This window comes from Saccostrea cucullata, unplaced genomic scaffold, assembly GCF_032062105.1.
Source record: "Saccostrea cucullata isolate Sc308-1 unplaced genomic scaffold, CSIRO_AGI_Scuc_v1 ctg2212, whole genome shotgun sequence".
Taxonomy (NCBI): Eukaryota; Metazoa; Mollusca; class Bivalvia; order Ostreida; family Ostreidae; genus Saccostrea; species Saccostrea cuccullata.
In genome coordinates this window covers 23679-41349 of record NW_026936505.1, presented here as the reverse complement: position 1 = coordinate 41349, position 17671 = coordinate 23679, and the positions used below count along the sequence as shown (strand labels likewise).

Here is a 17671-nt window from a genome sequence, read left to right as displayed (position 1 = left end):
AAAAACAAACTCAAAATCATATTAGATTTCTTTTATCAGCATGAGTTTTGATTTTAATGGGAGTTTTACTATAACATATGTGTGTACATGGTCTCTGCTGAGTGCAGCCAAAGTGAATACACGTACATCAGTTGTTTGTCATGTAACACGTTTAAAATTAGTAAAAATATGTACAGCTAAAAGATCTTAAAAGTTCAACGATATACTGATAATTTTTCACTATAAAATTGATTGGGTTCTCTTTAAGACAAATCCCTTAATCCAAAAAATTTCTGATTCATGTTTTGAATATTAATGAGAAATTACTGTATGTAAGAATGTATGATAAAGAATATTAGTTTTAATTCACCGAAATTTATTTGTTCAGACACATTGAGGTCATGATTGATTTCCCGAAGCTATGTACTTATGGGAGTCCTTAACATAGCTGAGTCGTCCCATCCAACTTATTAGAGAGGTTAAGCAGATGACCATGTACGTACATGTATACGTGTTCGTGTAGCTATCTATGGAAATCCCTTTATTTAAAGAGCGATATGTGGTAATTGTCTCAATTGGCCCCTTAAAATGAATATCTTAATTTTACTTTACATATAGCTTTAATTTGTACAGCTATATGTGCGACCTTTATTGGTCATTTTCATTTTGATCAAAAGTCCCTTACTTTAGAAATATGATGTCATAAAAATCACGTTTTCCCGCCATTTTAGCATATTTGGTATAAAACTGCTTATTTTCAAGCAGGTTTTTTTTCCAGAAAATATAGAGCGCAGCCTAGAACAAGCTTTATATTTTTACCAAATACGTATCTATCCAATACTAATTAGTGACAGAAAAATTATGCATGTTCTACACTGCGCTCTATGTTTCTCATAAGAAAAAACATCAGGAAAAAGGCATATTTTTGGCTTTTTTTGTTAGATAGCAAAAATAGCATTATTTTTCATGTCATTAACAGCTAAAGAGTGCATATAAATGTGAAAAAATTATAAGAAATATTTCTAATATAATCTTTTCTACAAAATAAATATCAATTAAACATATTTGAATATCATTCTAAAATGTTAATTTTAAGGGGGCCAAAACTGGCTCTTATCATATATACTCCTTTAAAAAAAAATAATTTAAAGGGTGACTGCAGTTAAGGATATGCGAAATTTGCAAAGTTTTCAAGAGATATTTTTCTTTTAATTGCAGGAATGATGAACACTTATCTACAACTTTAATTAATAATAACAAATAAACGTATTTATTATATGATCGAATAATTTCCTTCTCTCTGATTGGCTGAGATCCAACTATGTTAAAAAATACTACGTTGTATTGACCTGCACGTGACGTTTCAGGTCAATACAAGGAATTATTGCAGGTCAATGTAAGGAATTATTGACCTGTTCCATTTTTTCTCTTACAATGTGTTCTTATTGAAATTTCTCGTTAAAACTTTCAATGAAAGCAAAAACAGTCTTGTAGGAGTTTGCTATCATTTAATCATATAATAAAACAGTTCTTGCTATTTTTTTAGGTCAAAACGATGATTTAGCCACCTTCGAAGTAAAAAAGTCACTTCGCTCTTTGGGCTCAGTGAATATTGTACTCCTCAGGTGTCTAAATCATCGTATTGACCTAAAAAACAGCAATATTTGTATAGTATTTACGAAGTACGAATATGTTTTCTACGTCATGGGTCATCACAATTTTCTCAATTCCCATACGTTAATGAAGACACTTACTTTTTGACTGACTTTATACAGATCGCATGTTTGTCTATTGTTCTCCTCTTAACAGTAGTTGCATTAGTCATGTTAGTAATTTTGTGCAAAAGGGAGATTAATTGACAAACATGCGCTCATGGTTTAAAAGAGAAAAACCTGCTTCTTCCTAAACTCGCTTTCTCTGTTGAAACCAAGGACATAGACATATTGAATATGAATATAATAATTCACCGGATATATTTCCTCGGGTAAGGATCACTTCATTATAAATATGGATCTGACCTATAGGACCAACTTGGTTTTTTCTCTACAAAAAGCTTGTCGATTTCCCTTCCGATTAATGACATTAGTCTAAATACATATAATAATTTGTTTTTCCTAAATTTTTATTTCAGTTAGTAGAGGTAGGAGGAACCCTATCATTGATTTTCTGAGTTTGTTATCTCCATATGTACTAATTGATATTTGTCTTTACTTCTCTTGGTTCATAAAGGTAGTGTCTACTGTCTCTGAAATTCTGATCTTCATGTCTAGGCAATTTATCCGTGGATGTAATAAAACTTAACTTAAAATAAAATAATAATGTCGTTAATGTGTGCAAATTATATAGGCCTAAATGAAATCCAAGGGAGTGCATTTACTGAAATATGTAGCCAAAATCAATGTGATTTAATTATAAGGAATATATGCAACTGAAATTCAGCGCAGCTCAATGCTGCCAAGAATACCTGTATTGAATAACACATAGTGATTTATTCTTGTCCTCGAATAAAGTGTGCTTATACTGAGGTTCGTTCCGCCTGACTGAGAACTGTACATTGGATTGTTCCGATTTGATATCTCTTTAGTGTTTCTTATATAATATCAAGAATAGGCATGCATAAAGGATAGATAATTGAAGGAAAAATACACAGATCTATAAAAAAAAATCTAAATAGTCTTTGAAAAGGCGAAACTTAAAAGTTTAAAGTGTTGTACCAGGTGGATTCGAACCCCCGACTTTAAAAAGAAAGTATCCAAGGTGCAAAAGTCAGCGCTTATATCAACTGAGCTAGTCTACCTATAAGAATGAATGGCATAAATCTTAAGCAGGTGATGAAAATCAGGTTTCCTTATTTTTTGTAGGTTTTTTGTGAATTTCGACCCCAGGGCATGGGTGCCCCTAAAAAAGTCTTATCTTAATTTATTCCTTACATCCTAACCTATCAAAATATCACAATTTTATTTAGGGGCAGGCCTGCCCTGAAGGACTTCAAGGCCAAAATTCATGCAAAAATCAATGCTTTTATGGACAAAATGGTGTTTCGGTCAACTTTGGAGGTTTATTGTAAAGTTGTAAATAATGAATTTGAGGTATCAAATACAAATTTGAAAAATTTAGACATATATACGGTAGAAAACAACAAATAAAGATTGATTTTTAAATGTCGTTTTTTCCGGGAAATTGTTCTCTCCTATAGGTCAATTCTTTTGTTAAAGCGAATACATCCTTTTGTGAATACTAAATTCCGTCACATAACTTATTGATAGCATGTTTATTGCTAAATAGGACACTGTGCTAGAACACGTTTAATAATCAGTCATTGATTTAAAATTACATGGATGGCCGGGCTGATAGGTTAGGTTAAAACATTGCTGTGACGTCATGCCTTTGTTCTTGCAGTCTAAAAAATTACCTATAGCCGTCCGATAATAATAATTACCAGTCTGATAATATATTATCGGACGGCAATGATAACAAAATCGGACGGTATTTAAAAAACAAAAAGAAGAGTGAATTAAGGGTTTAATACATGTATGTCCAGAATCTAAAAAAAAAATGTTAGGAAAAAATCCAGGGAAACCAAACGCAAGGACATTAAGTTGCTACAAAATAGCAGATCCATGAAGAAAAAAAAAATTAGTTTAAATCTTCCTCAACATTAATACTTTCCCATTTTTTAAAAAGTGTTTTTGTTACAGAACTTTGAATAAGCAAATTTAAATCCATTTCTGAAAAAGGGTCTGCAAATCTCCTAATTTTATGTTTGTTTCCCAATGGCCGGACTTTTAAAACCTGAGAATTTCCATTACACATGAGTAGTATAAGCATCCTAGCTAGGACCGCATTCTGATTGGCTGAGAGAAATCACGTGATCAATTCTGATTGGTTGAGGGGAAAAGGGGGGTCAAGTGAGTGGTAACCCTAACCCCTAGCCCCCTAACCCTAACCCTAACCCTAGCCCCCTAACCCTAACCCTAACCCTAGCCCGAACCTAACCCTAGCCCTAACCCTAACCCCCTAACCCTAACCCTAACCCTAACTAACCCTAACCCCTAACCCTAACCCCCCTAGCCCTAACTAACCCTATCCCCTAACTAACCCTAACTAACCCTAACCCCTAACTAACCCTAACTAACCCTAGCCCCCTAACTAACCCTAACTAACCCTAACCCCCTTAGCCCTAACTAACCCTATCCCCTAACCTATTCCCTAAATACGGGGTGTGTTTACATTGGTACGTTGGTACTACGTTTTTGTTTATGCTGACTATACAGGTAAATGCGCCGTGTGCAAAACATTTCAAGAATGTGATTATGACGTCACCCATTCATTCACAGTCTAGACAGCCCTATAACCGGTTCAAACTGGATTTAGTGAAAACAAGAACACAGATTTTGATTTTTATTCAATTTTTATTCACAATGAAAAATACAAAAATGATTTTAATTTTCACTGTATCGGCATAAGGGACATTTCTGGTAGGAAGTCTCAAAAAGTTTCTTCACACACTTTTCACAACACGGATATTGCCTGCAATGTCTGCATTTCCATTTCCCTTGAGTCTTTTCCTCGTAGCACATCATACATTCTTTCAAGGGTCTGTTCCTAGTAATTTTCATCCATCGGGGAGGCGGTATGTTCTCAATTCCCTTCTTCCAGATGAAATATTTCAGGCACCAGCTACACCCACAAGTCTTCATACTAGGCCCATCATCCTCAATCCAGTGTGGAAATGCCATTTCACAATGCTGGCAAATCCTATAGACTCTTAAATTGACTTTAAAATTTCCGGGGCAGGGGTTATACACTGTGAATGTTTTATAATTCCTGGTGCTCTGATCACAGTAATGACAAACATGATTTTCTACATCATTCCAATACTCCCATCTCCACGTGAAAGGCATGATGGAAATAATGAGCGCAGGGTACTCCCAGCTCCGCTTTATATACCTGCTGTGAGGGGGCGGGGCTTGTGCACGTTTTACCTACGTTTTTTTTTTTTATGCTGACTACACAGGTAAATACTTGGCAGCGAGTCAAGTTTGTTTAGAGCCGTTAGCAAAAAATATGCTGACTACACAGGTAAATACTTGGCAGCGATTCAAGTCAGGGGACCGTGTGCAAAAAATATGCTGACTACACAGGTAAATACTTGGCAGCGATTCAAGTCAGGGCAGTGTGCCAAAAATACGTTTTACCTGCGTGGGGTATAAAAAAAAATGAGAATAAAAAAGTAATAATAATATTTTTTTTTTACTGTGATAATACATAGATGCAATGAAAAGAAAAAAAAGTATGTATTTCAATACCTGGGAAATTTCACACATAGGGTTAAGAAATCCGTGACTTTTTTAAAATACCAAAACCTCAAAAATCTACGAATGACTAGACCCCACCCCCTTGGATGCAATGAATATCATATACAAAATACTATTTCGGAGGAGAATTCGACAGTTAGAAGCATTGTTAGTTTTTAAGAAATAAAACAAAATAAAAAAATCTTGTAATACTACATCACTGTTATGTTTATTGTATGACGTCATAGATACACTCGGGTTCGGTCTTTCCCCCCTTCAATTTTGCTTTCTCACTGTGATGGGCGTGTTTACCAAATGGGGTGATTTTCTTTTAGCCAATCACATTTAATCACGTGATTGATTTGTTGATGTTTTGCCGCGATTGAACTATCGTCTGCTATTGTGTATAAATACAGCCCCTCCGTGGTTTCAGTATCATTCGTTCCTGACTGATTTAGATGATTAGAAGAAAAGAACTGAAAAGAAGAACAAGATGTCCCAGCAGCAGTTCCAAGAAGTTTACCGGATGATTCCCGGAATCTCCATCGAGACTGTGGTCATCGTGAGGCGGATCGCTACGGGGGAGGAGCTGTCCCGCTATAATTTTATGCAGGTGACAGCAAACACACAGAGAGAAGACAGAAGAAGGAGTCAGAGGACCCACCCCTATACTAGGGTAAGAAGTGGACCCAGGACTTTCACCTCATCCAGACCCGCACCACCGCCGCCGACCCAGAGACCTGCTACCGCACAGAGAATGGCTAGGAATCAGGGCCGCATCCCCACCTGGGGGTTCCGGGTTCCCGTTCAGAGAGTTTATTGTTCTCTTTGTATGAGTGACAATGAAGAAAACAACTACTGCTGCTCACGATGTTGCCAAAGACCCTCCTGTGTCCTCTGCGCGGCCCGTATCGTCGAGCAGGGAATGGGCTGCCCCCTCTGCAGGAACGGGATCCGTGTCCCCGGATGGGATCTTTTTTTTTCTCTAAAATACAGTCAAAGAAACGATTGTATCTTTAGAAAAAAAGAGGATCTTTTTTATACAGTCAGAGAAACATTGTGTGTGTTTCTCTCAAGTTTATAACACCAGGTCACTTTTTAAAATTAATTTTTTTTTAAAAACTTATAAATTAAATTTAACTTTAAAATAATAATAATAACCCCTTTTTTATAAAATAAATTCACATTAAAAACACACATTTTTAACATTTTTTTTCATTAAAACAATAACACATACATACACTTTATGTGAATGAAGAATGTATTTTTGTCATGGGGTATATTCAATATTTTTTTTATTTTGTTCAGGTAAATCTACAATCTCTTGGAATTAATTCTCTGTTTCTCACTTCAGATTTAAGAACCCCATATTCTTCATAGTTACCTTGTCTATAAAAGGTTCTTTCCAATTCTGGGGTACTGTGAGACATATCAAAACAAGTTAACCCATGAATCTTTTATGTACATGTATCTCTCATGAGCCCTGTATTTCATTTGTATGAATCCTCTCCCATGATAAAGTTTTCCAGTTTCTGGATGCCTTTCTTTTTGTAAGATCAAGTATTGATAATCACTTCTAATGATTTGATCTACATCTTCCTGTCTGCACCCAGTTAAATCAAATATCCAATTTTTAGCCACTCTAAATCTGTCTATTTTTAACTTAGCAATATAACCATTACCTGTATTTTCTTAATGTTTGTTTTGATAATGAGTCTTAATATCTTCCAAGAGTTGAGTTTGAATTTCTTTCATTATTTTGTGGACTCTTCTGTGGGTTTAAAATCTTTTTATTAATCTTTTTTCTGACATCTCTTTTTTCTTATCATCTATAAACTTGGCTTCTTCTCTAGTCAAGGGTCTTACAGGGTAATCCAGGTTACCCTCACCCTCTATGGGTAATACATGGTTATATTCCTCATTGCCTTCTTCTGTAATCAAGGGTCTTTCTATGTAATCTCTGACAACATTAAGATCACTCTTATCTGGATATAATGGGTTATATACTTCTTGAGAAATGATCTCAAGAGTCCCATCTTTTTTTTTTATTCTAACTGGTATACCTCTGTCTACATCTTTCTCTGAAAGAATTCTCTGTTCAAACTGAATTTTACTCATTCCTTTACTCTTTTGCTTCCTAAAGGTGTTACCCATAGTTGAGACAACAACAGTACTGAGTGTTTTTTAATTTCACACCTTGAATTTATACCTTTCTGTGATACTATCATGGGAAAAAACCCCAAAATATTAAGAGGAATGTAAGAGTGATTTTGAAATATTTGTGATATGTATGTATATTTTGTATAAAATTCCATTCTAGTATTTTAAGTCCCAAAAACATGGTCATAACACAGTTTCAGATATTAAATAAGTCTTTTAATTTCTGTTGTAAAAAGAAAAAAATTTCACTTTCTCTAATTTTTTTTCTTCAGAAAAACATGTTTTTCTCAAACTCCATAACTCATTGAAAGCAATGAGGTAGATAACTATTACTTGTAGGTACAAACTCCTTTTTTTTTTAAAAAAAGAAAAAAAATTCCTGGTAGTTTTCTTTTTTGTCTAGCAAAGTTTAAATGTGATTTTAGATAACATGTAACTTTAATTTGTCTAAAAGTTAAAAAATCATATTTCATTTTTAACAATACAGAAAAGATGAGGGATACCATTGATCACTATACCTTAAAAATGCCATTTAAATCATTACATTTATTTACATTTTATATATCTCCCCATTCTATACTGAATACCCAACTCCTGTTTTGTGTTTTGAAAAATAATCTATGGTTAAAGGGGGATAATCGACTTTTCAAAAAGGGTGTTTTTGTTAACAGACAAAAAATCAAATGGATTTATTCAGGTTTTTAAAAAAATTCATGGAATTATTTCTCTGTTTTCTTTATTGTCATTTATCTTCTTACTTTTTTCTCAATTCTTGGTAATACTATAAAATAAAATCTGCATGAGTATGAACTCTCATCATATCCCAACTGTTTTTCCTGCAAGGTTTTTTTTTTCCACTTCATGTTTTGTTGTTGTTGTTGTTGTTTTTCTCATAAAAAAGACAAAGTTGAACATGAAAATCAAAACATGCAACATTTTTTAAAAAGATATATGATTTGGTAGAGTTAAAATAAATAATTTCCCTTCACTAATAAATAATTTTCCTTCACTAATGTCTCATCCCCTCAAAAAAAAAATATCAAACAATTAAAATGTTTTTAATGTGAGTATAGATGCATCAACATTTTTACAAATTTCCTGGAATGATAACTTTTGTACAGCTTAACAATTTTAATCTGTGATATATATGTTTTGATTTTTAAGTTAAAAATTTCAAAAGTCTAGAAAAAATTCTGAAAGAGATGTCACTGAGGTTTTCAATTATAAAACACCACTGGCTTCTTCTGGTCCTGGACAATATGTAGAAGGCTGTGTATATGTTTCCTTGACTGATGAACAGAATGTGCTATCTGGAAAAAAAGAAAAATGTTTTCTTTCAAACAAATATTTTAAAAAATTCAAAATGGTGAAAGGATGATTGCACAACATGAAAATACCAATTCATTATCCCCATCTATAAATTTACCTCTGATATAATAAATTTCCCCTCTGCTAAAATTCCTTTATTTAACTTTCTCCAATTTACCTTCTATACTCCAAAATGGGGGGTGGTCAGGTTCAAACTTGGTATGGCCAGCTATTAATACTCTGTTAATCATCTGTTTATGCAGACCTAAAATTGAACAATAATATATTTGTATTGTAGTGTTTTTTCATTGCTTGCAGAAAAAAATCATCACTGTTAAAATATGATAACTGATCTGATATGAAAAGTTAGTCATACAGAATATCCTGTTAGTGTAGCAAAATCTATGTTTTGAAAAACTGTAACATTTATCTTTTGTATTTATATTTTTGTAAAGAATTTTTCATAACTTTGAAAAAGTAGTCTTATTGTATAATAGGGTTAACTTAAAATCTTGTAGACTTTAAAAGTTGTACATGATGTGTTACACATCTTACATATGTAACCATTTCATTTCAGGGTATTCAGCATATATTGTGATTTTGTCTAAAATTTGTTGGAGGGTATTCAGCATATATTGTGATTTTGTCTTAAATTTGTTTGTTCCTGTAATCAATAATTTGAGAATACTCAAATTAGGTAATGGGGTTAATCTATAAGTAAATTCAGTCTATACATTGAAGGTATTTCTGTATGAAATAAACTTATAATATTCTTGAATTCTTTTTGAGACGCGCAGTGTGTGTATGGTTTTTAATCAAACATAAAAAATTTAGAGTGGATCATGATCTAAAAAGTAAATACGAATGATTTTCAAAGCAGTACGAATCTTTTCATGTCAAATTTTCTTTCATAAAACATCGGGTGACTTAAAAAATCAGGGAATGTGTAGGTCCTACGTTGTTTACACCCCAGTGTCAGTACAGTGTTCGATTTTGGTAAAAAACAAACGATCAAGACTTGTAAAGGATCTAAAAAGTAAATACGAATTGTTTTGAATCTCATAACATTTTATTTTTCTTAAAATATCAATCAGATAAAGCGTAGATTCCAAGAATCCTTATGTATCTCATAGTATGATTTTCTGAAAATCCGTGACCTCTGACCCCCCATTGTGTTTATAGCTAAACCTATTTGAGCTTGTTTTTTACCCCGATCATGATTCTTTTGAAATAAAAACTATATCGGCACTCTTCCCTAAGTCCCTTCTCCCTAACCCACATGAGTTTTTCCAGTCTCACCCTCTAAAAAGACTGAAAAGGCTTATTTTATACACTCGGGTCACTGGATTTCACCTCGTCGCTTCGAGGTTTTTTGCTCTTTTCTCCACGACGGATGCATGTCATGTATTAATTGTAGTATGAAAAGAAGCAGGAAACTTATCTTGTTTAGACCTGTATCATTATGGAATCCTACTATGAACACCTACTAAATAATCCATGAAAAGGTATAGGTCCCAAAGTACAAAACACACACAATTTCGGTTCGCCATGAGATTTCGGCTCTCGCCATCGAGGTGCTCTCTTTTCCGTCCGTGCTTTGTGCATAAATACAGACGCTCTCCAGTAGTCGGCGTCATTTGTTAGTAGCAGCACCTACGTTTTACAATGGCTTCTGGAGGAGATTTCCCCAGGTATTTCACCATGGCTGATATTTACTTGGAAGCGGTGTGGATCGTGAGAGATGTCACCACGGGCCGGGAGCTGAGCAGATTGTCCATTGCGACCCTGGGTCCTGCCAGTCCGCCAGCTGCAAGTCTAAGGAGCCCGTCCCCCCCTCGTCGACCTCCATCACCGACTTGGTCCCCGAGTCAGCAGCAGGGAGAGGACAGTGATTCAGACTGGGAGCCCCCCGTGACGGACGACTGGGCACCGGAGGAACCACCATCACCCCCAGTACCATCTCAGAGGGGACCCGTTCCAGTCTGGGGGATCCAGCTACCGGAGGCCCGGATCTGGTGTTCCATCTGTCTGCAGGAGGATCAGCCCTCCAACTTCGTTTGCTGTGAGTGCCGGAACAGGCCCGCCTGTTACCGGTGCTCGGAGGTGCTGGTCCTCCAGGCCCCACCCTTAGGCTGCTGTCCCCTCTGCCGGAGGCGAGACCCCAGACCACCTTTGGCAAGGAATGTGGGCGTCCGGGCACCCCGCAGGATCGGGTTAGTGGCACCACGGCCACTCAGGACGTCACCCTCAGCCAGGACCCCCCTTACAGACCGCCCTGAGTTCCGGGGACGAGGACGAGGCAGGGGACACAGGGAGTAAACCCTGTCTAAAAAAAATCGACCAAACGGCCGTTCTCACGGCCACCCAATTGTTTAGAAAAGATGCTTACTTTACAGTCGGTAAATAAGAGAAACGAAATGTGTGTCTCTCAAGTTTATAACACCAGGTCACTTTTAAAAACTTATAATTTTTAAAACTTATAAATTTTTTAAAACTTATAAATTTTTTAAAACTTATAACTCTTTTAAAACTTATAAATTTTTTAAAACTTATAACTCTTTTAAAACTTTTAAATTTTTTAATAATAATAATTCCCTTTTTAAAAAATAAATTCACTGTATTCCTGTTCTTTCTATGTATGGATAGATCTGATTTAGGCAATCAAAAAGTAAATGTCAAATGATAGAAGGTATACACCGTAAATTAACATGAACAGAGAGTTTTCCCTCAAAATATTTTAATGTTTTAATACAAATTTAAAGAAAGAAATATGAATTCATCTATTGGGATTGTACATATTATGAATGATGGGTACTATGACATGAAAGAAATAAGTTTGATTTAATTATATAAACAGTTCCATACAGTTTTAAATGGAGGGGAAAAAAATCTTTTATTAGGTATAAAGTAACACTCACCCAATGCATCAGAATTTTTACTTTTTGAAGAAAAAAAGGAACCTTACTTGTTGAGTTGACATTCATCACTGGGTGAAAAAAGTGGTTTCCCATCATGGGAAACTTTATGGAAACCACATGGAAACCTCAAGTTTACATCATGTTTCCCAGTGGTTTCCATGGCGGATGCTAGGTTATTCCGCCAAGTTTCCGTGACACGGAAACCCCCTACGCTCCGATTCCATAAGGTATCCCGAACCACGGAAACCTCTGTAAACCTGAAGTTTCCCGAACATCCATGTAGTTTCCCGTAACGGGAAACCTGAAGATTCCACTGGTTTCCAGAATCAGGAAACTTGATGGAATCGGAGCGTAGGGGGTTTCCGTGGAATGGAAACTTGGTGGAATCTTTAAGTTTCCTTTTACGGGAAACTACATGGAAGCTCGGGAAACCTCACAATTCCTAAAGTTTCCTTGACTCAGGAAACCATACGGAATCGGAGCGTAGTGGTTTCCGTGGAATGGAAACTTGATGGAATCTTAAGGTTTCCTTATACGGGAAACTACATGGAAGCTCGGGAAACCTCATGATTCCTAAAGTTTCCTAAACTCAGGAAACCATATGGAATATAAGCGTAGTGGTTTCCGTGGAATGGAAACTTGATGGAATCTTAAGGTTTTCTTTTATGGGAAACTTCATAGAAGCTCGTGAAACCTTATGATTCCTGAAGTTTCCTTGACTCAGGAAACTATAAGGAACTTGTGTAGCACTTTCTGTGTGGCGGAAACTTGGTGGAATTATCTGGAATCCCACTCCTGGTGGAAATTACTGGGAAACTTCAAGATTCCCTAACTTTTCTAAAGGAAGCAATGTGAAATAATGCGTATTCTTTTAAAAATCTATCAAAAAAATGTATTACATGTAAAAGAAAAAAACATTACCATTTTATATGTTTAATAATTCATTTGATGTACAAAAACTGTAACTGAATTTTTCAATGATATCAAAATATGAAATAAATTCATATATCTTAGATAAACAATGGAACAGTCTTTCACATTTAAGTCCATTCATAAGGGTCATTAAGTACTTCTTTCAACATCCGTTTCCTGGTTTTCTTCACATCACCTATGATCTGCAATATTCATACAAAATTATATTATATGATGTCAGAATTATAATGCTTGAATATAACTTAGAAATCTGAAAGATCAGTCAATGTCCTTTAATAAAGCAATATCAATAATTACTGTCCATGACCATGATACATATGATTTCAGCATTTCATGTATCTCTTTAATATTTAATGCTTTATGATAAGTGAAAAAAAAATAACATAATCAAGGACCAACCTAGGGGGCGACTGAGGCGAAATAGTCGCTTTTGGGCTCCAAACTTCGCCGTAATTTATCATGAAAGCGAAGTTTTCAGTCGCCTTATAAGTTAGCATTTGCAAACCCTTCAGAGCTCCAGATAATTTTTTAGCACAAAGTGTATTTACTCCCAGATTTTAAAATCAATGCAGATTTTGCTTTTGACAAAAAACCAAGAGAGTATTTTGTAAATTTAATTCCCATTTTAGCACTGACAAATATTTTACTTAAATCATCATCTCTGCTTATAAAGAGAGATTTGCTAGCCTCGATAATTACTTGATTCTCATCCTCTGATTTTTCTGCATGGCAATTCAAGCTTAATTTTTCAGCTTTTACATGTTCTAGACATCTGACATGTATTATGTCTATGCAGTTTTCTGAAAATTAGTTGAACCTTGATTTGCCCATACTGTTTTCACATTTTGATCGCTGCATATTTTACATATCAGCACCTTCTGATCTCCCTCCCCTTTAACTATTAACCAAGGATACTTTCGCCTCCAGGACCTAATTGTTCTCTCCGTAACGTTTTCAACCCTATGTTGTTTCTTCTCATTTACAACTGCTGTGATTATATCCTCTAAAATAGAGGTCACAAGCTTGGCTGTATCAGTAGTAAACGAGCCTGCTGCACGGCCTTTCTTTTCAAAATAATCAAACAAGGATTTATTCTGATCTACATCTATTTTCCGAAACCGGCCTGGTTTATTGGTCGCCATGACTAACAGTTATCGTAATCATTCAAACGCTTTAAAGCGTGTGTCTTTTATGACGGACAACCAAAGTACCGAGCTAACTTGGATTTACGTTACTAGATAGGTCGTAGTTGTTTTATTCTAAAGAGTACGCATTACTTTGAACTTCAATGCGTATTTTTGACTTCTAATGCGTATCTGTACGCACAGATTTTAATTTCAATGCGTATTTTGTAAAATTCAATGCGTATTTACGCAAATACGCACCTTATCTGGAGCTCTGCCCTTTATTGAAAATCATAAAAAAATCTAATAAGAAACATTGTAGAATCGTCAGTAGTTTATAAATCTTGTTTTATTACTGCTGAAATAAACGAAACAGCAGGACGCTTGCACCTGTTTAGCTACAAATGACCAAGTCATCGAATACTCTGTCGGAACTCCTCTAGATTTTACGCTTCCGTGTATGTAAAAGTCCATTGTTACAGGTTGTAAACAACAAGACGTAAAACAGCTGGACAGCTATCGACATGATCGATGTCATGCCAAAGATGTTGGAGATGATTTTAGATCTTTTTATTGTCAAATAATTAATTCATGCTGTGTATGCAGACATATTTTTACTGTTATATTGTAGAGTTATTAACTGTCTAAGAAATTACACGTCTAATCTATACACACAGTCAAGTAGTTCAATCGGCGTGCAGTACTACATGCAGTAGTACATAAAAACTTTTTTAGAAAAAGAATTGAAGATTGAAAATGAATTCAATTTTGAAGTGAAAATTAAAAAAAATTATGACTATGCAAAGAGCCTGATTATAAAATAACAAGAGAGAATATTAAAGTTAATTGTGCATACTATGCAAGAAATGAAAAAAAAAAAAAATTGATAAACAAGTTTATCAATAAGAAATTTATACAATGATATTGTTTAATTTTTGGGGTCAGATAATTTTATACTTTATACTATACTAATTTTTCTCTTTTTAATTATTTTTAGTATGATGTTAATACAGAAAATTATTGAAATGTATTTATTCATAAAATATAAACAATGAAATAATTTTATTTTTAAAACGTTTATTAATGATTAATGTGCGCGACGCGCGCCAAGAAGTCTCCCTAAATTTCAAAACTTCTCCCTAAATTTCTCTGAGGGAGAAGTGAAGTCTCCCTAAATTTTTGGTCTAGGTTGGTCCCTGATAATATAAATAAAGTTTTCAGCCTTATTATGTCATTGAGAATATATTACTACATGTATCTCATACTAAGAACCCTGCTTTAAGTTTGATTAGTTTGAGAGAAAACATACTCTTTATAATAACAAAAATATTAGGGAGAGATTTTTTTTTTAATTTTGATATTCGACCTAGAAATTGGTTGAAGATCATTGCAGACCCTCCACCCCATTGCACAAAAGCTAGATTACACCAGGGGAGAAATATACTCTAGCTGGACTATGATTTTAGATAAAGATATACAGTAGATTTTGATACTGACCTTTGACCTAGAAAATTAGTCCAAGGTCACTCTTCATCCTCTATCCACAGGCTCTCTGTAGAGAAACATGCTCAGAACAAGTGATATCAGATGGAGTGATGGGTAGACACTGTCTTAGGGCATCCACAGAACAGGACCTAAATATAATGCAATATATATGTATTACAGTATATATACACATGTACTTGTATGTTAATGATTTATCATATGCTGCATTGGACACATGTGATTTTATCATGGTTTACTTTAAAAATAAATGTATCTTATGAGTAATTTTATACCGGTATTGCATGTACGCTCAGTTTATTTAAGAAATAAATAACAAGTTTATAAACTGCAATGGGAGAGATACCACAAATGTACAGGGTGTCCCAAAACATATGTTACACTTTTGAACCATTATAAAAATTTTATTTCATCATGTTCATGAATTGGCTGATCAAAATTCAGTCAGTTTTAGATCTATATGATATACCATAAAGGACATTCACATTTACAAAAGTTATTCCCCTTCGCAGGGTCGATCCGGGGTCAACCGGCTTAAGACGCTGTTTTCCCTCTTTAACCGTATCAACTTTAAGGGACAATATCTTAGAAATAAAATCTGTATGAACATATTCATTATGATTTTCATGTTGCCCCCATACTCTGGCAATACAGATACAGAGAGTTACTCAGTAATTGTCCAATATTTTTGAAGATTGAAAATATCAACAAGTAACTTAAAAAGGACAAAGTGGGAAAAATGAGCGATACGCCGACAATTGGAGAAAACTCTTAGGAATGTGAAATTTGTGTATTGGTGATGACAATTCCTGTTTTAATGTCACTGAAAAATTAAGAGACATTAAAAATTTAAGCCCTATTGTCATACACGCATGCTGTTTTTTCATCCATATAACCTTTTAGTATTATAAAATTTACCAAAATTTAATACTTCAAATAATTTCATTGAATATCTATGAAATAAAGGAAAGCTTCCTTTAAGTAATCAAAATACTGACCAGCAAGAAATCAGTTAATAAGCATTTCCTTTTTTTCATTCAAATTTTGGGAGAGATCTCAGAGTTTCTTCCTGTTCTATTCAGGTTCGAGACGACAAAGTTTTATTGAAGTGTATGTATTAGAGAACTGATTGTATGTGACGTCAATCATAGCAATACACACATAACATGGAGGGGCAAATTGTTTCAGCCCTAGTTTTTACATAAAACTTCTTGCAGCTCACAGCTGATAAACATACCACAGTTCAGTATTTAAATAAAATTTAGAATCTTTTTCTTTTTCAGGCAATTGTCATATACATACGAATCATGAATGAATTACCACTTACCAAATGACCACATCCTGAATCATCATACATTTTCTGTGATTTTATCTCACTGGTTTTCTTTTAAAGTCACACAGTTTTCTTCTCTCTGAAATGATAAATTATGTCCAGTTAATATTGCATTCTTATTTAAACTAATTATGTAATAGCATTAGCAATAGTGATGGGTCTAAATAATCGGCTGGGCATAATCGATTAATAATCGATTATAATCAAAATTTTGAACTTTAATGAAATTAATGTACAAAAGTTAAAACTTATTTATATTTCTGTCATACTTTTACAAAAAAAATCATTTACTTACATACATGTAAATATATTCAAAAATGTTAATTGAATTTTCTTTTTTTAAAAGTGGAAAATAATATTTTATTTTCTTTAAACAGTAGACATGGTATAGGACTATTGAAACAGAATTGGAATTTATTTTTCATAAAGTCCATGCAATGGGTATTTTACTGATATTAGTCCCACCTTTCATTTAATACATGTATTTATTTCTTAAAATTAGTTTTAATTAGTTTAAATTGCAAGTTTTAATAGTAGTTATCCAGAAGTAAGACTTGTATTTCTGATTATAAATTACATTTAAAGATAGACTAATTATGTTTTCCTTTGTATAGTAAAACCTTACAATTTCAACGTTTCCTGGTTTTAGTTTGACCCCATATTTAATCAATTCATGGTGGTAAAAGTATCAACAAGACCCGGAATCCTTCCATGTTTTCAACATTCATTACTACTTTTATGCTCTTTCCACTTGGATTTGGTAATAAAATTAAAGTATGACAATTTTATTTTTTGTTAGCGATGTCAGCGACATTTATTTAAAATCGATTAATAGCATCGAAGAGCTTCTAACGACCGACAATCGATTGTCGGTGACAATCGTTCCATCACTAATTAGCAACAACCGGGATGGAAGAAAAAAATAACCAGAAGTCTCTGTCGAGACTGTAGCTCTACTGGTTTGTACTTATGAAAAACTGATGCACAGAATTATGTATCTTAGTATAGTCTACTTGTGTGCCAAGTTATATTGAAATCAGACTAAAATTTAAGGAGGAGTAGTGTTTGCAGACAGATGGACAGACAGGCAGATGGACGGACGCCGGATGCATAACT

At 34.2% G+C, this 17671-nt stretch overlaps 1 long non-coding RNA gene across 1 annotated transcript; it reads right to left on the bottom strand.

The window, feature by feature from the left end:
* Positions 1–12595: 12595 nt before the first annotated feature.
* LOC134245739 (uncharacterized) lies at positions 12596–16637 on the bottom strand. The gene is made up of 3 exons (XR_009987513.1): positions 16550–16637; positions 15217–15353; positions 12596–12777 (listed from the first exon to the last, which is right to left on the bottom strand). It is a non-coding gene; the product is annotated as an uncharacterized LOC134245739 (long non-coding RNA).
* Between the last annotated feature and the right edge of the window lie 1034 nt (positions 16638–17671).